Source organism: Carica papaya, chromosome 2 (assembly GCF_054855325.1).
Source record: "Carica papaya isolate Zhongbai chromosome 2, ASM5485532v1, whole genome shotgun sequence".
NCBI lineage: Eukaryota > Viridiplantae > Streptophyta > Magnoliopsida > Brassicales > Caricaceae > Carica > Carica papaya.
This window is the reverse complement of record NC_142310.1, coordinates 24,316,193-24,338,872: the sequence shown is the minus strand read 5'-3', so window position 1 is coordinate 24,338,872 and position 22,680 is coordinate 24,316,193. Positions and strand designations below refer to the sequence as shown.

The 22,680-nt window shown below is 33.2% G+C and overlaps 1 pseudogene; it reads left to right on the top strand.

The window, feature by feature from the left end:
- Positions 1-2,488: 2,488 nt before the first annotated feature.
- On the top strand, positions 2,489-5,422 carry LOC148268876 (agamous-like MADS-box protein AGL80 pseudogene; annotated as a pseudogene).
- Positions 5,423-22,680: the final 17,258 nt, after the last annotated feature.

The window sequence follows — 22,680 nt, the reverse complement described above, 5'->3', positions numbered from 1 at the left end:
ATTCCGCTCTCAGTTGTTAGGTCGAAGGAAGGTTGAACTCAAATAATTGAACAGCAATCTGAATCTGAATTTGACCTCCCATGAATTAAAGAAAGGAGGAGGGGAGGTCAGTCGAAACAAAAAAAAAGAGATTTTAATTAATCAAAGGTCCAATTGATCACCAGGTCTATATTGTAAATATGCAGTTACGAATAATCCAGCCAAAGTAATAGGATTTAGACCTACGACGATTCCAAAAAGAAAAACTTCAATCATTTCTAATATTTTTTTTTTGAAAGGGGAAAAAGAGAGGTAATATCTATCCCTAAATAGAAATCTGTATTGCCCATGAATTTCAATGACCAATATTTGGTAATTAAGGTAATTACCACGTTAAAGTAAGGAACTATTCGAATATATGGAATACCACAGAAAGATTTTTTTTTTAATAAACTATTCATTCACTTAATTTCAAATAAGCCGTATCTTGCTTAGACCAATAAATAGAGCTAAGGTTATAGTTAAAGCTACTAGTAGAAAACCGAAATAACTAGCTATAGTAGGCATGAAGGGGCTAAATGACCTCCTTACACAACTTTCTCTTCAGTGTGGTGACTTGATAAGCTAAGTAAGAAATAAATTTAAAAAATATCAACAGTCTTGACATTAAAACTATTAAAGATGATTTCACTTATAGTTAAACTCAACTTCAAGCTTAGAGACTTCAATAACTTGGTGAATTAATAAACCTAAGTAAGTAAAGAATCTCGAAAGCATCCACACTTAATTGGATCCAGACCTTCAGAAGACAAGTATTGGTGATTTTGGTGAGTAATAGAGCTTTTATGATAGCTTTACCTAGGATTTTGGCCTAGTGGTGAATCAGGAGATGATAGTTGCTAAGGAGTGAGGAGTATCAAATTGAATAGGAGGATTTTTGTTTAGTTTTGACTATTTCTTTAACCCTCTGGATGGGTTTACGATGCTGTAACATTGGTTCACAGTAGGGTTCCCATTGAACTCGGTCCATCCACCATCTCCCAGGATATCTAGTGAGGCTGTCACCTTATCTGTTTATTAGATCACATCTCCTTCTTGTTTCTCCTTAATCTCCGTTACCAAATTAAACATAATCACATAAACAGTGAACATGCACCCGGTAATACAATCATATCTTAAATCCCAAAATCACACAGTGATCAAGTAAGATAGTAGTACATGCATTTAAAACTCTAAACCAGATACCATCATGCCTTTACAAAAGGAATCCACATGAATCCACAGCAATCCATAATTAATTATGCATATTTATCTAACTTGTACAAATTTATTCAAACTTCACATCTATGATAGGAAATAGGGTGAGGGGTCTTTACCTGATTCGACGCTGAAAACTAAATGGTTACTGCACCTACGGGCGGTCCCTTGGTTCCCTGAATTTTCCTTCGGGAACTGGAACACGCTTAAGGTACCTACAAATGTCCCAAATAAACCCAAAAATCAGTCCCAGGGCCTACTCGACCAATTTTGTAAATCCAGCACGGTGGCTCTACCGTGCTTCGGCGATGGCGCCGATGGCTGTGGTGGTGACCCGCCTCGGATTGGCTATTTTCGGCCATTTTTGGTCGAATTCAGCAAAACTTGCATCGGTTCCTGCGAGAAAACACACTTAAGGCCCTCGGTGGGCTAAAAAAACATAGAAAACTGAAACTCATCAGCAGTGGGGCTCTCCGGTGAGGCGGCGGGTGGTAGCGGTCGGCTCCCGACGGTTGGGCTGTCTTCCTCGATGAGGGGCTCTGGCAGTTAGGGTTAGGGTTTGAGTGCGAATGGAGTTATTTACACCCATCCGCTTTTGATCTGGGCCGTCCGTCGCTTTTGATCTGGACTGTCCGATCGTGATTAAATAGAGAGTGAATCTCGACCGTTCATCGCGATTCAATATGGGCCATCCGTACGCGATGCAATCTGAGCCGTCTATGCGCAATGCAATCTGGGCCGTCCGCGCGTGTTTTCAATCTAGGCTTTCCGTGCGTGCGGGAATGGATCTCAGCCATTCGATCATGCACATGCGGATTGCCCATGTGGCCCCGCTTGGCCTCCCACATTAGCGTCTCTGCCACCTGTCGCGTCCTGGTTGGTCGGGGCTGTTGACCGGGCATCTGACGTGGCGTAACTTTTATAAATTGTGTTTTGACATCCGTTTTCTGATTTTTCTTTAAAAAATATCCCCATAACCCAAATTTTCACCCTTTTTCCCCAAAATTATTTTCAAATTAATCCTTAACAAATTTTACCCCTTTTTTTAAATAAATTAAAACAAATTAAATAAATAAACAATTATATTAAAAAATAAAAAAAAATTAAAAAATTTTATTGGGTGTTACACCTTACATGGTATATTCTTCTATGTTGAAACACTTCGCCCCCATTCCTTGCTAATGGCTACTCAACCGTTGTGTCATTTTATATATACCCCCTCCCGCCCCTTGGGCACACATGACAAAATACCATGACTAGAAAGAAGGTTAAGCTTGCTTATATCACTAACAACTCTGCAAGAAAAGCCACATTCAAGAAAAGGAAGAAGGGGCTAATGAAGAAAGTGAGTGAACTTAGCACTCTTTGCGATGTCAAAATGTAACACCCAATTATTTTTTTTATTTTTATTTTATTTTATTTTTATTATTTCTATATAAATATAAATATGTATTAATTGAATTGAATTGAATTGAATTTATTTTAATTTTATTAAATGAAAATAATAGTAATAATGATAATAAAAAGGGTAAAAAAATAATTGAGGACTTAATATGAAAAAATTTTTAGGGAAGAAGGATGAAAATTTTAGTTCTGGGGGTATTTTTGAAAGAAAAATCAGAAAACGGGGTCAAAACACAATTTAGAAAAGTTACGCCATGTCAGCTGCCCGGTCAGCAGTCCTGACCAACCAGGACGCGCCAGGTGGTAAAGACACTAACGCTGGAGGCCACGCGGGGGGAGCCGCATTGGTGATCCACATGCGCGGGATCGAACGGTTGAGATCCATTCCTGTGCGCACAAACGACCCAGATTAAATTGCGATGAACGGTCCAGATTCACTCCCTATTTAATCACGATCGGATGGTCTAGATTAAAAGTGATGGACGACCCAGATCAAAAGTGGATGGGTATAAATAACTCCATTCGCACCTAAACCCTAACCCTAGCTGCTAGAGCCCCTCGCCAGATAAAAAAGCGCAGTCACCACCCGCCTTCACACTAGAGCAATTTTTGACCGCCAAATGAGGTAAAAATTCTACCTTTTACTCAGAATTTGATTTCAAAACTACCCATGGCCAAATCGAAGTGAACAAATTGGCCAATTGGCCGAAAAACGCCGTTGAAGCTCAGGGGCACCGCCGCGGGGTGTTTTAGTTTTTGCCTCCGATGAGGGCCTTCCTGATTCCCGTTCGATGTGATTTTTTCATCATTGTGATCATCATTTCCTCCTCTATAGGTTGACCGGAGCAAAACACCCAACTGCAACGTGAGCCGAAGGATCATCCGCACCGGAATGCCACACCGTAGGTGAGTTTCAGTTTTTTACATTTTTTTGGCCCACCGAGGGCCCTAAGTGTGTTTTCTCATAAGAACCGATGCAAGTTTGGCTGAATTCAGCCAAAAAAACCAAAAATAGCCAACCTGAGGCTGATCGCCGCTGCGGGCGATAGCGCCGTCGCCGGAGCACGGCGAAGCCACCATGCCGGATTTCAAAAATTGGTCGAGTAGACCCTGGGACTGATTTTAGGTTATTTGGGACATTTATAAGTACCGTAAGTATGTTTTAGTTCCCGAAAAAAAATTTAGGGAACCTAAGGACTGCCCATAGGCGCAATAACCATTTAGCTTTTCGGTGTCAAATTAAGAAAGGACCCCTCATCCTATTTCCTATCATAGATGTGAAGTTTGAATAAATAATAATGCGGTCTTTTGTACAGGTTAGATAAATATGCATAATTAATTAAGGTTGCTAATGGAGCCAGAACTGGACATTATTCTCTATCGATTCCTACTTGATTTATTTTACAAATTAAATGCATTATGGTATCTGCTTTATCTATTCTATGGTTTTAAATGCATGTATTACTGTCTTACTTGACCACTGTGTGATTTTGGAATTTAAGATATGATTGTATTACCGGGTGCATGTTTATTGTTTATGTGATTATGTTTAACTTGGTAACGGGGACTAAGGGAAAACAGATAAGGTGACAGCCTCACTAGATATCCTGGGAGATGGTGGACGGACTGGGTTCATAGGGAACCCTACCGTGAACGTAGTCTCATACCGGATGGGGTATGGAGACTTGGTCAATTAGTGCTTATATCGGACGGGGTATGGGGACGGCCAGCTTCACCCTCATACCGGACGGGGTATTGAGGTTTAATGTCTTGGAACTCATACTGAACGGGGTATGGGGATGGCCCTGCAATTAAGATTGTTAAGGAGAATGGTTCACGTGTAGCGAGGACACCCTTATGGATCCCCATGGATACTAGTAGGCCGGTGAAAATGAGAAACGGTGATAATCACTTATTGTTAATGAATACGGATTTATGATATGTTTTATATTACTGATTATGCATGAAATTGTGATCTGTATAATATTACTACTTCTAAAATTTGTTTCCATCAATTCTCCGATGGTAAGAACAAGGGTAAATGGTTTTATTGTAAATAAATGTAATGGTTTAAATCAACTGCTCCATTGGTTGTTTTGATTTTCTACCAACTTTTGCTTTTGTGATGGTGATATAGTGTGATGTCCTTACTGGGCTAGTGTAGCTCATTCCTTATTTAACTATTTCAGATCAAGAGAACCTGGTTCCCGAGCCCGATCCACAAGAAGACTGCGAGTAGATGCTAGATGCTTTATAGTTTCCTCAATTTTTCTTATTTCTCGTATTTTTTTTAGAGAACTTATTCCATGATTTTGTATAGTACTTTTAAGTTATTGTGTAAGGGATGTTAAGCTAAATCTTTTATTTCATTTCCGCACTCAGATTATTATATGTATTTCCTATTGAATTTCCGAGACCGTTACATAAAGCCTGTACAATCATTTATAGCCCTTATGACTCGCAACCAGATGTTTGGCCTTCCCTTCTAGGAGCCTAAAATGTGCTTGCTGACTTTAAGAGGATGCCCGAGATGGAGCAGAGCAAGAAGATGGTGAATCAGGAGAGCTTCCTGCACCAGAGGATCACTAAAGCAATCGACCAACTGAAGAAGAAGCGCAATGATACTCGAGAAAATGAGATAACGAATATCATGTTCCAAAGTCCTACTAGGAAGTCCCTCTACCAACTCAACTTTATTAATCTATACGATTTGGGTTGGCTCATCGAACAACACCTCAAAGAAATCCAAAAGAGCATGGAAACACTGAGCAAGTCACCTTAGCCTCAGGAGGCAATAGACAAAGGAGTGATGAAGGGTCCTGATGAGACTTTCATCAAATTGAAGAGGATTCTACAGTGCAGACGCTGCCAGAATAATGGATTGGTATGGTCCAGTGTGTTTAATTACTCTTAGAAATTGAGAATTATGGTATTTGATTTTGAATTTTTTTGGGTGTTATTGAGGATGTACTTTAAATAACAAATTAAATTCCACCATAGAGATATGTTGTTAGTTTCTTAGTCGTCATAGTCATCGTCTAAATAGTTGTAGTCATCATAATAGTTGTAACTGTCATCCTCACAGACATAGTCGTCGGGTCACATACATTCATGTACTTAGATTACTTTGTGTTATGATTTTCTTTAAATTAATCTTCACCTCAATAATTTAAATTTTCTGTGCTAGTGCTACTCTTCATTCTTTAATTTCTCCCTTTTCCCAGCTTGACGTGGCTGTACTACTATTTGTTAAAATATATGCGTGCTCAATATAAATTTATGCTATCAGATTGCCCTTTTCTCTTCTTTCTTTTCTTTTTTTTATACTCAATTCAGAGAGTACAGAAACATTGTTGATGCACTATATGTAGAAATTCAGTTTAGTTAGGAGGAAGATTAAACTCGCTAGATACTCAAATTTATTTAGATTTCAAATGAAAGTTTTATATAGAATTTAATAAATATGATGCGTTCTTCAGATCATAGAATTAAAATTTGGGATAATGGCATTGAGGAATAATATTTTCCTCAAAGAAAATTCCGATATAATCCGAATATCTAAAATAGTTAATATTTTGATTAATATGAAATTTAAATATAATTCTAAAAATTTTATTTTAGTCAAAACATGCAATATTTTAAATAACTCAAATATATTGGAGAATCCCTGACGATAATAAATAGAATTTCGTGATGCAATTATTATGTTCAGAATATAGAAAATAACTGAAATAAATAATTCTCCAACTCAACAATCTGTGAATAGCTAATTAGTACTTTACGCAAGAAGAAATGTATAATATATACATATACATATATATATTTAAATATATACAATCATATAGAATAATAAATACAGAAAAATATTTTGGACGGCTAATTTCAAACACTTTTAGCAATTAGTATTTTGAATTTCTTTTACACATATAAATACTCAAAAATCAATGATATAAAGTCTCTTGCTATTAAAGAAAATGTTACTGACATAAAACAATACCATATTTAACTCCAGTGACATAAATTACTAATTCAAAATTTTTTTAATATTATAGTATGTTACTGTAGTATCAGTAGTACGATGTTGCAATTAATTCTTAAGAATAATTACCAGTATTTAACCTTTATTAGTGGGATCACTTATTCAAAACAAATTTATACTTTTGCGATAACAGTTTCAAAAATTCATAAGACACAATAGAAGTACTTTTTAAAAAATGAAGATAGATGTAATAAGGATGCTCGAGATAGAGCAAAGCAAGAAGATGGTGAATCAAGAGAGCGTCTTACGCCGAAGGATCACCAAGGCAACCGATCAATTGAAGAAATAGTGCAAGGAAAATCAAGATCTTGCGCATATCATGTTCCAAAATCTTATCGGGAAGCCCCTCCACCAACTCAACCTCATTGATCTTAAATTATCTGGGTTGGCTCATGGAACAAAACCTCAAAGAAATAAAATAGAGTATTGAAACACTATGGAAGTTACCTCAGCCTTAGGAGGCCACAGTCGCAGGAGTGATGGAGGGTTGTAGGGGTCAGACATTCACTAAGATCAGGGAGGATCATCCTGTGAAAAAGTTGCAGCAACTACAGACGTGGTTCGTTGACGGGATGAACCTGCAAGCACAGCAGCAACCTCATTGAGCATACGGGGAACATGTACAAATGATGGTCCCATTCACAAATAAAAACAACCTAAATAATTGACTGATATGATCCAGTGCCCTTAGGAATCGAGTATTATGATATTTAATTTTAAATTTTTTGGATTGTCGTTGGAGATGTGCTTTAAATAACCAATTACATTCCACTACGAAGATATGTTCTCAGTTTTTTAGTCGTCGTAGTCGTTGTCTCAATAGTTGTAGTCATAATAATAATTGTAACTGTCATCATCATAGTCGTAGTCATCGAGTCGCATGCACAAATGTACTTGGATTTCTTTGCGTTAGGATTTTCTTCAGATTAATCTTCACTTTAATATTTTATATCTCTTGTACTAGTATAACTCTTCGTTCTTTAATTTCTCTCTTCCCCCTACATGCTCAAAGTAATTTTAAGCTATCATAATGCCCTTTTCTCTTCTTTCCATTTCTATTTTTTTTTTACATAATGGAGCGATGAAATAAGCATTGTTGATGTAGTATACGTAGAAATTCAGTCCAGATAGGAGGAAGATTAAGCTAACTAGCTGCTCAAATTTATTTAGATTTCAAATGAGATTTTTGTATAGAATTTAATACATATGGATACGCTCTTCCAATCTTTAAATTAAAATTTAGGATAATGGCATTAAGGAATAATATTTTCCTCAAAGAAAACCTTTATCTAATCGAAATATCTCAAATAATTAATATTTTTATTAATATGAATATTATGCTTGTATCATGAAAAATACGCTAAAATTATAGATATGTTGTTTAATTATTTCGTTCGATTTATTTCAGGTTATATTAACTTATAGATATATAGAATAATCTATCTTTGTTCTCTATATTTTAAAAGACAAAGAAATTATAGTCACATATACACTACCAATTTAGAGCATTGATGAGAAGTATATGTGTACACTTGCAACTAGCTCCTTTATGCAGTTTGGATAGTATCTTGTTTAATTTTCTAAATATGTCATATTATTGTGATGTAATAGCAATGTTGTCTAAATAGCAAATAGAATAAGTATTGCTTTATATGTATACACACAAATATATACTCTTTAACTGTTTTCTGTTATTTATATGCACACCAGCATGCAATCTATAGCATATTGTAATTATCTTAAAGGTTGGAATCAGTAATGGATGATGGGGTGTTTCCTTCTAATTGTTTTTTGAACATGACTTTGCCTTCTTCTTGTTTTCTCAATCTTTGTTGCAGTTGTCGGATGTATTGTTGACGGTACTTCTCGTTGTGTTTATAGTGGTTAATTATAGTTGATAAATTTTATTTCAATTTTTTTAAAAAAAAAGTTAATTATCTTATAGGCAAATATGGATTGTTGAGGTTCAGTTAGCATATATTTTAAAACTATACTAGTATCATTTTTTTTATTAAAGGGAGACAATACCTTTATATTATTATTGCATAAAATTGGCAGGAAATATATCTTTGATTTCTTTAGGAGTTTTTTGGCTATTACATAAGTCAATACAAAAGTAATCATATATATTACTTTAATTATTATATTTTAAAATTAAATTACACTAATCGTTCCTTAACAATATGTATAGTATTTCCTCTCTTTATAAAAAATTTTGGATTCAAATTGTACATTCTCATATATTATCTTTAGGAGATCGTGCTAACTAATTAATTAAATGTATGAATTGTCACTATAGAGATTTAAATCCTCAACTTTATTTTTATTTTTTAGAATTAATATTTTTTTTAGAAGTAATATAGCTCTTAACAATAATGCGCAGATTTACAAAACCAGCCATAAGTTATGCCTATATGCCAAAACCATCCACTAGCATCATCTAAAATACATGAGACCTTAGAGTATGAAACAAGAGCATCATATAAAAAGTGACATAAGCAACCATAAAATAGTCTACTCTACATAACACATCTAAAACAACTTATAGATTGTGAGAATTGGAGCAAGCGTTTTGTTGTGATTGGATGTCTATAAGCCCTAACATTTTCTACATTTGTTTTTAGCTATATGTGCACTAAAAAGAACAAAAAACAACTAAAAGTAAACATATTGTTGGGACCATGACAAAGATTTTTACGGTTGAAATGCAAACTATCTTAATTAGAGGACTATATTAGAAATTTACGAAAAGCAATATCAATTTTCTATATGAAAAAAATGGGATGCTTAGTACAAAGGATGGGTGACCTATTTATATGCAATTATTATTGCCTAATTATAAGCAATATCAATCTTCCATTTCATTGCCATGGTTTACTGCCTTAAGACAAGTAATTTCAAGTTTTTTTTCTCTCCCTCTCTCTCTATTTAACTAACCCCAAATATATAGGGAAAATTAATTAAATATTCTAGCAATCTTCCCGTTCATTTCATTTTTTTTACACACCTACACATATAAGAGAGAGTAGATATATACGTGCATTACAGTGCAACATTAGCTTTTAATTAAAAAAGATTGTTGGGATTGAATGGTTTTATAAAAGTGCAACCATGCAACAATTCACTAATTAAATTTAGTAAATTACATTACCTTTAATCATAAGATCATTCCATATGTCCTACTAAAAACATAACATTTCTAGATATGATTTGGGCAGTCCAATTGTAGTTTTAATCCAACCTTACATGGTATATTCAATGTTCCACTTCACATCCATTACAAAAAAATCTTCAACCCTTGTCTCATTCTATATTTATACCATCTTGCTCTTTGTCCAGACATGACCAAATACCATGATTATAAAGAAAGTTAAACTTGCCAATATCACTAACAACTCTGCCAGAAAAGCCACTTTTGAGAAAAGGAAGAAGGGGTTGATGAAGAAAGTGAGTGAACATGTAAAACATATGTGCTGATTGAGAACAAAACACAAATGTCCTTACTTGAGTTTTGCCATCTAAACATGCTTTTTCAATATAAAACCATTATAGGCTCTCTCATTCTTTTTTCTGTTGAAGATATACATGAAAAGGGCACCCAGATACACAAACATATGGAGAGAAAATAGATATATGTGATCTCATGTCTTTATTTTATATAAAGTTTATGTTTTAAAAAAATGTGATGGGTAGGGTAGAATTATAATTAACAAATCAGCTGAATTATTTCAAAAAAGAAAGAAAGCAATCTTATCATTAGTGTAGTAGATTTATTAGTTGCACTTATTTGATTGAAAGCAAAGATACATAATTCTCTTCTTATTTTCCTTCTTTCATATGCTTTATTATGTATTTTAAATATTTTTCAGCATATATGATCGTCAAATAAATCTTTTTTTCAAAATAACTACTGATTGTTTACTACAGCTTCATGAAAAAAATATCAGTTTTGATATGTATAAAGAATGAAAAACATGGAAGCCCGATTGCATATAGTAACTAATTCTCTACTAAATGTATATAATTGGTTGTGATATAGAGACGTATTTTGACTTTAATAATTGTAATTAAAATATTCTTCCATAAAGAAAAAATCAAATAAACATGCACTCTAATAATCATATTCTACATACTGCATACAAAATCAAATAATGCAGGAGAGAGTAGATATACAGATTGACTATAGTGAAACATTAGATCTTAACTAAAAGGGACAGTCATGATTAAAGGAATTTTGTATAAGTGGATTCCTGCAACAACTCACTAATTAAATTTTGTGAAACATTTCCTTAAATCAAAATATTTTTCCATATTCCCTATTAAAGACATAGCATTCTGGAGATGATTTCGACACTCCACTTCCAGTTTTAGAATGCAGTACATCTAACCTCACATGGTATATTCAATGTTTCACTCCCCATCCTTTATTAATATTCTTCAACCCTTCTTTCATTCTATATATACCCATTCCCTCTCTTAAGCCATATATAATAAAAGACAAAAAGTAGAAAGAAAGTTAAGTTTGCCTATATCACCTAATGACCCCACAAGAAAAACCACATTCAAGAAAAGGAAGAAGGGGCTGATGAAGAAAGTGAGCGAACTTAGTAGTCTCTACAACGTTAAAGCCTATGCATTCATTTACAGCCCCTATGACTCGCAACCAGAGGTTTGACCTTCTCTTCTAGTAACCTAACGCGTGCTTGTTGACTTTCAAAGGATGCTCGAGATGGGAGCAGAATAAGAATTTGATGAATCGAGATAGCTTTTTACACTAAAGGATCACCTAGACAACTGACTAATTGAATAACTAGTGCAAGGATAATTGCGAGAAGGAGATCACGTAGGTGATGCTCCAAAGTCTTATCAGGAATTCCCTCCACCAACTCAACCTCATTGATCTCAACGATTTGGGTTGGCTCATCGAACAACACCTTAAAGAAATCCGGAATAGGATAAAAACACTTAGTAAGTCACTTAAACCTTAGCAGGCCACTAGACGAAGGAGTCATGAAGGGCCCTCAGCAGATGCAGCTCAAATCAAGGAGGATTCTCAGGCACAAGAGCTGCAGCAGCTGCAGGTGTGGTTCGTTGATAGGATGAGTTCCTAAGTACATCAATAGTTTCATGTAGGGTTTGCTAGTGGGGAACAGGCGAAGATGATGGTGCCATTCACGGATAAGAACAACCAGAATAATGGACTGATATGGTACAACAAGTTTAATTACCCTCAAGAATCGAGTATTAGGATGTTTAGTTTTTAATTTTTTTTAAGTTGTTGGAGATGTACTTTAAATAACTGATTACAATCCACCATATAGATAGGTTGTCAGACCTATAGCCGTTGTCTTAATAGTTGTAGTTGTTGTCGTCATAGTCGTACGGGCATGTTCATGGCACAACGATCCGTGCTGGTGCGCATTTGTGCATAGGGTCTGTGTGTGGGAGTGCCACTACACTCCAAGTAGCTGCACATTGCAACAAGCCTTGCGCGTCCTGTTGACCTAGCAGGCTTCTACTGATGCTGAGGTGTCTTCGCAGATGTGCTCCCCATACTACAGATACGGGTAGGAGGGTAAATTCCATCGAGCACAAGGTAAAATAAATAAATAAAATCTATAATTCGATAAACTAAGTAAATTTTGGACAAATTGATATTTTAAAAATATTGGTATAAATTTGAAATTGGGTATAGCAAAAAATGGTGTGGTTAATTTAAAAGAATAAATCTAATAAAATTAATAAAATCTTAAAATTCTAAGAATAATTTTATAAATTAAAAACTTGTAAGAAAGAAATTTTAAATCTATAAATAATTATAAAAAGATGAGAATTAACATTTTAAAAATCTTGAAATTAAAAGACTAAAGGAAAAATAACACAACAATAAAAGAATCTAAAAAGTTAACTAATAAAATAAAGAGTCAAAATTTAACAAACACAAAGTGTAACGACCCCGAAAATTTAAAAGGAAATGTATATAAAGAATATAAGTGCAGAAGCGAAATAAAAGGTTCGGGTTAATATCCCTTACACAATAACTTAAAGGTACTAACAATACCAAAAATAAGTCCTCAAAAGGAAAATACTGGAAATGAAAGACTATAAAAGAAACTAATAAATATCTAGGTATCTACTCGCCGTCTTCTTATAGATCGGGGTTAGGAACCAAGTCCCCCTGATATGAAATGGTTAAGGAATGAGCTACACTAACCCAATAAAGACATCACATTATATCACTATCCCGGACGTAAAGGTTGGTAGAAAACCAAAAACAACCAAGGGAGCACAAGTTTCAAGTAAATTTACTTATCAATAATCAAACCATTTACCGTCCACTTACCTCAGTGGAATTTATAAAAATGACCCATGGAAACGATAACATCATAGATATCATAAATTCATACATAATTTGTAACATAGTACATGTCATACTTTTATATTTCAATCATCAAACAATAGTTGCCCCCTTTTTATCAGCCTACTAGTATCCGTGGGGATCCATAGGGGTCCCCGCTACCCGTGAACCATTCCCTTGACAAACTAAATTTCCAAGGCCGTCTCCATACCCCGTTCGGTATGGGTGCCAAAATATTTAAAGTCTCTATACCCCGTCCGGTATCGGACAACATTCTCGGTAGGGTTCCCTATGGACCCAGTCCGTCCACCATCTCCCAAGATATCTAGTGAGACTGTCAACTTATCCATTTATCAATTTACATACCTTTTCTATTTTTTTCTTAGTTTTCCGTTTCTCACATAAACATGAATACTTAAATAAGTAACGAGCATCCAACAAGGCAAGCATATCATCAGATTCACAAAATGAAGCCATAATGAAGTAAACAGTGATTCATGCATTCAAAACCATAAAATAAATAAATCAGATACCATACTGCATTTAGACTGTAAAATAAATCAAACAGGAACTGACAGAGAAATATGTCCGATTCGGGCTCCATTAGCAACTGTAATAATTATGTATATCTATTTAATTCATACAAATACAGTTTTATCATTTATTAGACTTTAATCATGTGATAGGAAATAGGGTGAGAGGTCTTTACCTGATTCGAAGTCAAAGACCGGATTTTCACTGCGCCTACAGGCAGTCCCTAGGTTCCCTGAATTTTTTCTCCAGAAACTGAAACGCACTTACGATATCTACACATGTCCCAAATAACTCAAAAATCAGACCTAAGGCCTATTCGGCATATTTTGGCATTTCGGCACGGCGGCTCCACCGTGCTCCGCCTTGCGGTGGCGATCCGCCTCGGGTTGGCCATTTTTGGCCGAATTTGGCCTAACTTGCATTGGTTCCTGTGAGAAAACATCCCTAGGACCCTCGGTGGGCCGAAAAAATACCAAAAACTAAAACTTACCAGCGGCAGGGCTCTCCGGTGCGGCAGCTCCTCTAGCTCGAGTCGTAATTTGGTGTTTTGTTCCGGTCAACCTGTAGAGGAAGGAATGGTGGTCACAATGGTGGAAAAATTACATCGAACGGGAATCGAAAAGGGCCTCATCAGAGGCAAAAATTGAGAAAATCCGAGGCGGCACCGTTGGGCTTCGACGGTGTTTTTGCTCTAATTTGGCCATAGGTGGGTTCAGCATCGAAATCTGAGCCAAGGAAAAAAATTTTTACCTCGTTTGGCGGCTGGAAATTGCTCCGGTGCGGCGGCGGGTGGCGGCGGTCGGCTCCCCAGCGGCTGGGCTGTCTTCTTCAACGAGGGGCTCTGGCGTCTAGGGTTAGGGTTTGGGTGCAGATGAGATTATTTATAACAATCCGCTTTTAATCTGAGTCGTCCATCGCGATTTAATCTGGACCATCCGATCGTGATTAAATAGGAAATTAATCTGGACCGTTCATCGCGATGCAATCTAGGTCGTCCGTGCGCGATTCAATTTGGGCCATTCGTGCACGTGCAATCTGAGCCATCGGCATGCGCTTTTGATTTGGGCCATCCGTGCGCGCGGGAACGGATCTCAGCCGTTCGATTGCGCGCACATAGATCGCCCACGTGGCTCCCTTCTGCGTGGCCTCTCGAGTCAGTGTCTCTGCCACGTGGCATGTCCTGGTTGGCCGGGGCTATTACTGGGCTACTGACATGGCACAATTTTTTTTAAATTACATTTTAACCCATGGTTTTTAATTTTCTTTTCAAAAATACCCCCAGAACCCAAATTTTCACCACTTTTTTCCAAAATTATTTTCAATTAAATCCCTAAAATAATTTTACCCCTTTTTATTATTATTATTATCATTATTTCTATTTAATTAAATTAAATTAAATTAAAACCATATATTATTACATAGTAAATCATTATATTCATATAAAAATTACAAAAAATTAAAATAAAATAATACTAATAATAATAATAAGAATTGGGGTGTTACACAAAGTCTAGTTAAATCTTGTTTACCATATTTCTTTTAAAGGAAATTTGATTTTGATTATTTTTTCTGAAATCGCTAGAATATGGGTGCCGGTTTTGGTCCCTTAACGAAACAGTAGTTCAGTTGTCCTTGAGACTCTAAATGATTTGATATTCATGCTCTAGGGCTCAAGGGCATGAATGATGGCAACTTGAGAGACCTGAGAGATTTATATTTGTATTTAATATTTGTGAATGTATGTTTGTATTTATTTAATAACAAGGCATGACTAATTGATATCCCGTTTGCCCTCTCTATAAATAGGTGTAAGCGGCTGACCATGTAGGTTTGCAATCAGTGTAATATAAATTATATAATAAATTAGTATTAAAAATATTGTGTCAAAAGATAAGTTTCATCCTGCGTACGTGAGTTGTGTAAACCCATTGAATACAGTGTTGAGCGTCTTCATGAGGATTCATATGAATTCGACATTTGATTTGGATATGAACATTTGGTGATAACTTTTGATTTGAATTTGTTAATTGAAATTATAATTAATTTTTTATTAAACGTACATTAATGAGTATTTTAAAATGTATTTGTGTTGCATTATTTCCATTTATCTTATTGAGTATTAGAACTCACCCATATCCAATCCCCCCTTAGATGTAGATTAGGAAACAAATTATGGTTCACCCTGTTTAGATTCCCTTCAAGAGGAATAGTTTGGAGCAGACTTTGTATTTTGTTTTAAACTTTGAGGCTAGTTTTTCTAATTATGCTATCTAATATTTTGTATTCTAAAAGGTAGATAGCATGATTGCCTCAGGATACAGTCTTTTGTAAATTTTGTATGGAATCTATACTTCTACTGTAATGTAAATATCTATTTTATGTTTGCTCATTTGGACGTTGGTGCCCTGTTCGGCATGAGGACGTCACATTTCTTTTCTTTCTTTTCGTTTATACACAATGGAGCAAGGATAGACGCATTATTGTAGTATATGTAAAAATTCAGTCTAGTTAGGATGAAGATGAAGCTAGCTAGCTCCTTAAATTTTTTTTATATTTTTGGATAAAATTTAATAGATATGGATACGATCTTTGTATCTTGGAATTAAAATTTAGGATAGTGGCATTAACAGGTAGTGTTTTCCTAAAAGAAAGTCCCACTATAATCATAACATCTAAAACAATTAATATTTTGATTAATATGAATATTATACATGTATCTGGCAAAATACGTTAAATTAAGTCATAAATCGACTTCTAACTAATTAATAGATATGTAGAATAATCTATTTTTGTTCTCTATATTTTGTAGAACAAAAAAATTACACTCACACATATACTACCAATTTAGAGTTTTGGTGAGAAGTACATGTGTACACTGGCTACTAGCTCCTTTAAGTAATTTAGAGAGTATCTTGTATAATTTACTAAATATGTGATATTAATACAATTGCTTAGGTAGCAAGTAAAATAAGTATTATTTTGTATATATATACAGAAGTATATTGATGTGTTCGATTTTAAAAAAAAATTTATATCCTTTTTACTTAAATTTAGAATAACTTTTGAATTAATTTTGAGTTAAAAGTCATTTAATGAAAAAAATTCTTGATGCAGGTTTCCTGAAGGAAATAGAAAAAAAGACTAAAAAGAGAAGAAGAAAAGAGAAAAAATGGAGTAGTTCTGAAGAGCAAAAAGAAAGCAACTCCGAAGAGGAGAAAGGAAGTAATTCTAAACAGGAAGAATGAGCAGCTCTGAAGAAGAAAAATGAAGTAGTTCTAAAGAGGAAAAAGGAAGCATCTCTGAAGAAGAAAAATGAGCAGCTTTAAAAAAGAAAAAAGGAGGTAGCTGAAAGTGAAAAAGGGAGGCGTGCAAAACCCTATCTCCTATTTTTCTACCGCCCAAAAAAAGAACCAGATCAATAATGTTAAAAGGGGAGCATAGGTGAACCCATATCTGGTGGGGAGCTAACCTGAACAAAAATCTAGTGAGAAAAAAGAAACGGCCTTGGAGCTGAGCAGCGGAGGAAAATTTGAGGAAAATTAAGCAAGTAATTTATTTTTATTTTTACTTTTACTTTTTTGCTTTCAAATTGTAGATTTTTGGGATGAAAATTTTCGTGATTTTTTAACAAACTCGTGTTAAAATTAATAATTGTTATAAAAAGTTAGTAGTTATTAATTAATAAACCTAGCTAATACTGGGAGAAAAACCAAAAGTACATTAAGTTTATTTGATCATTGCAAACTAGATTAAATTAATTGTGAAATTAAAACTCGGATATACCTAAGATTCAGGTGAAATCAATTACTCTGATGGGTTTACACCGATAGTTTTTATTAATTTAATTATTTTGCTTTGATTAAATTATTATTAAATTTTTATTTCTAGACAATAATATAATTTCTACAATTCTAGTACTTGATACACAATCCCTATAGGACGATACTCTACTTATCACTTTATTATTTGAACTATTTTGTGCACTTGCGAATTCGCTCATCGTGTGTATAATCTTTAACTGGTTTTAATTATTTATATGTATACCATTATGCAATTTGTAGAATATCATACTTATCTTAAAGGTTGGAATCAGTAATGCATAATCAATTGTTTCCTTCTAATTATTTTTTGGACATGGTTGCGCCTTTTTCTTTTTCTTCTCAATCTACATTGTGGTGATCGTATATATTGTTTAATGGTACTTTTATTGTGTTTAAAATGGTTAATTACTATTGTTAAATTATATTTCATTTTGAAAAAAAAATTTATCTGAAAGACTAATATGGAGTGTCAAGAAGAAGGCATATATATTAGTACCAGGCTAGTATCATTTTTTTATTGAAAGAGAGATAACACTTTTATATTTTTACTGCATTAAATTGGCAGGAAATATATGTTTGATTTCTTTAAGAATTTTACGGTTATTACAAAAATCAATACAAAAGTTTTCATATATATTACTTTTATTATACAATTTTAAAATTGGATCAAACTAAACTTTCCTTAACAATATGATTGGTATTTCTTCTATTCATGAGAGATTTTAGATTCAAATTGTGCATTTTTGTAGATTATCTTTAAGAGATTGTGTCATCTAATTAATAAAATGTATGAATTGTGACTAAAAAATCTAAATCCTAACTTTCAATTCTATATTTTAAAAGTAATATTTTTTTGAAAAATAATATACCGTTTATCCATAAAAAGTAGATTTATAAAACCAACCATAATGAATGCTTATATAGCAAAATCAACCACTAGCATCATCTAAAATACATGAAATCTTGGAGCATAAAATAATTGGAAGAAAAAAGGCATAAATAAAGACAACATAGTATAAACACTACATTACACATCTAAAACAACTTTCTATATGTGTATGTGTGATGATGTTTAACAACAATATGAAAGGGTTTTTCGAGACACCTACATGTCTAAACTAGTAGACATAGAATTGATTAACTTTGGTTGTGCATGAATTTCATATTGTATGTATAGAAGCTCCACGGATCATGCCTATATGAGTTAATCAATACCTAATAGATTCTGAGAATTGGAAGAAGTGTTCCTCTGGCTATATATGCACTAAAAAGAAAAAAGAAATAACTAAAAGCATGTATATCACCCACACCCACCAAAGATCTCCAAGCTTTTACCAATATCCTTTCAAACCCATTCGTTCCTCTCTTCTACCCAGCTTTCTTGCTCCCTCTTACTCATTCACAGATACTTGAAAATAGTGCATATCTGCTAGAGCTTTACAACTCTGTAAATTCCTATTAACACCTCATCCCACACCACAACGACTAGTCAACTTGTTTTCCCGCTATCGCAAACATCACCATCTCAACACAACCTCCCATACATCTTTCATATTACACATCTTTGGTATCACGTAGAATTTGGTTAATAATACATGAAGCTACCTATTAGCTAACAACTCATTAGTGATATATGAAGCTACCTATAATTAATCATTTTTATGAAAATGCTTGAAATTTTATCGACTAGAACTAGCAAATATGATCCAATAATACAATAATTTATTAAGAATATACTATTACCAAGAATATAAATTCTTATCTCATCATTGATTTTTTTTTTCATCGAGATAAAATCTTAATCACGATGCATTTTCTTGTTCCTGAATGGGCTTTTTCCATTTTTTATTCAATTTTTTTAGGTTTAGACTCTACTCTGAGTAAAGATCTGCCAGATTTAGATTTGCATATATAGGATAAATCAACCCAATACCGCGTCTTTTTCTACGACTTCCTTTTTTTTTTTCAATTCATTTCTTTCATGTCTTCCATCAAATATTCAACATATTAATCATATCATTCTTATTCGACTGATTAACAGTTGAGATCGCTCTTATTTAGAATTTATTTCTAAATAGAGTCGTTTATGATATAAGTGGTAATCATCGATATATTACCAATTTGGTTTTTGCTAAATGGAGCCTGGATACTTCATTTTATTGGTCCAACCAAGTCAACTATAAATCAATCTAATTGATAATATTAATCTGAATTCCCCCCCCCCTCCCAAAATGAATCTAATGTATTATTCTAGAATTTTTTGTGCATTTATGGTGTAAATGTGTATTTAATTGTCACTTAATTTTTTCTTTGTAAAATTATATACATAATATGCCTCTAAATAGTGGTATCTTAATAATAAAATATAATTTTCTATTCCCACAAGATAACATGGTATTGGAGTTGTTAATATATCTAGAAGAATTTAGATAGCTAAGATATGAATAAATTGTGTTTTCCATCCAAAAATAATGAATAGGGGTGAGTTTGATAGAAAATAAATAATGATATATGGTTGAGAAGAACATTATGGAGCAAGAGGAAATGCGAACATGGTTGGATTGAGTCGTGAAAAGGATGAGGGAGAAGTTTTATCAAAATATGGCTCTGATAGCCATAACTATATTAAAAATATAAATTGCACAATATTTATTGCTTACGTGTATGATTCACACTTTTAACCTAAGTAGACTTAAAGCTTAAAAGATGTATTAGAATATAAATAATTAATTGAGTTATTTCCTATTAGTTTAAACTTTTAAGATAAAGGTTTCATTTATAATTTAATGATTGTACTATTTTTAGTAGTCATTCTAATCCTCCTATGAATAGGGGCTTGTGTCGTCTCAAAATTTCTACTTTGACGAGGCTAATTCATAGGTAGTTTTGAGTTGATGCATGCAACTGATTCTAGCAGCATCTCTGGTGGTTTCTCCATGTTGATATTCTTTCATGCACTTAATTTATTGTTCGGCTTTTCAAGCTTCATGATTAGCTTGACTACCAACTGTATATATGATGCATATGAGCCTTTTTGCCTCCTCACAGTGGCAAGATAAGGTTGTTATGCAGTTCTTTTATAGTGTCTTTAATTCCGCATGACTTTAATTAATCCTCAGGTGTGACCTTTGCTTCTTTGTAACTATGTTTTCACTATTTTATTAGCCTTGTTTTTCTATCTATATACGTGACTTTTAAGCTATGAAATTTTTTTCAATAAAGTTCTCCTTTTATACTCTTTTTTGAAAAAAAAAATATTTGTTCTTCTTGCACAAGATTATTATTTTTTAAATAATAAATTTAATACAAATATAATTTATCTCAGGCTAAAAAAATAAATTTGTCATATACAAAAGAAAATGAAAAAAGTGATATCGGAAGTCCTAGAGGACATATTTTTAAATGTTGGATTACCTGTAGGGTTACTTTACATGCGAAGCTCCCTCGATTTGGGATGCATCAATTACCCTTAACTTCCTTAACTGGAAGATTCAAGATGTTATATTTAGGAAATATAATTTAAAAGTATCTTCTTATAAATAGTTTGCGTTATAAGTTTTAGCTATTCATTACTATTTTACATAATTAATGAAGTATATATATATTTTTGTTTATTATTATAGCACTTTTTAATTTTCTAATTATCATGAAATTTTTTAAAAAGTAAGATAACCTTTATTTATCAAAGAAAATAGCCATTTAACATCAACTTAATCTTTATTTGTCGTATTATATTACTCTGTTAGTTCATTTTATACAGAACACTGTTAATTAATTCCCGACAATTAGTTCTTTGTTGGTGAAGTAACCTAAAATTTTCTTTGGGGGTAAATCTTTTTAAGGGTTTGGTTGTAGGTTAAGTATCACATATTTTTTCTTAATTAAAAGATATTTTATTAATAAAATGGCAGTCTCATGTCCTTTTTCTCTTTGAATAATAAAAAATAATTTTGTCAATAAGGATAGTTCCTTCTTTTTTAAAGAGAGAATTACAAGAAAACACAAAATTGCCACACTTTGGAAAATGAAAAGCACAATTTAAGAATAAAATTATATGATAATATAGGTAATTTAAAATAGAAGCTAAACATGAAAAGAGCATATTCTTAAAACATCTGTTATATGATCCCCCGTCATAGCCTCATACAGATACATCAAAAGGTAAGTTACATTTCAACAAAGAATTCTTTCATGAGTTAGATATAATTGTTTAAGCTTTAGCTATATATATATATGCATATACGTACTTATACTAAAATTTTTATGTTTTTAACTTTCTTATTTCTAAAATAATTTATTTTTATTTATCATGTAACAATTAACTATTTCGACATTTTAGAAATTGTAAGAAGAAGTGAATGGCAGAATACTGGAGCTTATGTACGTTTGAGATAGTCAATTGATGAAGATTGCCAAAGCTTAAAACACTACCCAATCTTCTAAATATCTAATAAAGCATGTAGTCACTTATCAAAACTGAACTAATCATCCTCTCTATTTCATCATCAACTTGAGTAAAGAGATGTATTTCCTATTTGAACAAATACCAACTCCTATTTCTCATATTTGTTCGATGACAGCCCAAAAAATTAAAATTTTCACGTAATACTATAAAATAAAAAACAAAGTTAGAAGAAAAAAACATGCCTCCTTACACAACTTTCTCTTCAGCGTGGTGAATTGATAAGCTAAGTAAGAAACAAATTTGAAAAATATCAACAGTCTTGACATTAAAACTACTGAATATTATTTCACTTATAGTTAAACTCAACTTCAAGCTTAGAGACTTCAATAACTTGGTGAATTAATAAGCCTAAGTAGGTATAGAATCTCTAAAGCATCCAGACTTAATTGGATCTAGACCTTTAGAAGACAAGTATTGGTGATTTTAGTGAGTAATATAGCTTTTATGACAGCTTTATCTAGGATTTTGGACTAGTGGTGAATCAGGAGATGATAGTTGCTAAGGAGTGATTTAAGGTGAATTGTATTTATCTTAGAGTATCAAATTGAATAGGAGGATTTTTTATTAGTTTTGACTATTTCTTTAGCCTTCTAGATGGGTTTACAACGCTGTAACATTGATTCTAACTAGTCAATGAAAGAGGCTATTTAGTGGGTATGTATAGGTACCATTAGAACACATACAATGCTGGTTTACATTGATTCTTCTATTTGTTTGTTTAACTATTGAATCGCTGTTAAAAGTTACACATGCAGTTCTTACTTTTCTACTTATGCTATTGTATGATGCTCAATTTGACACTTTTCAAGTTTTTACTTTTTCT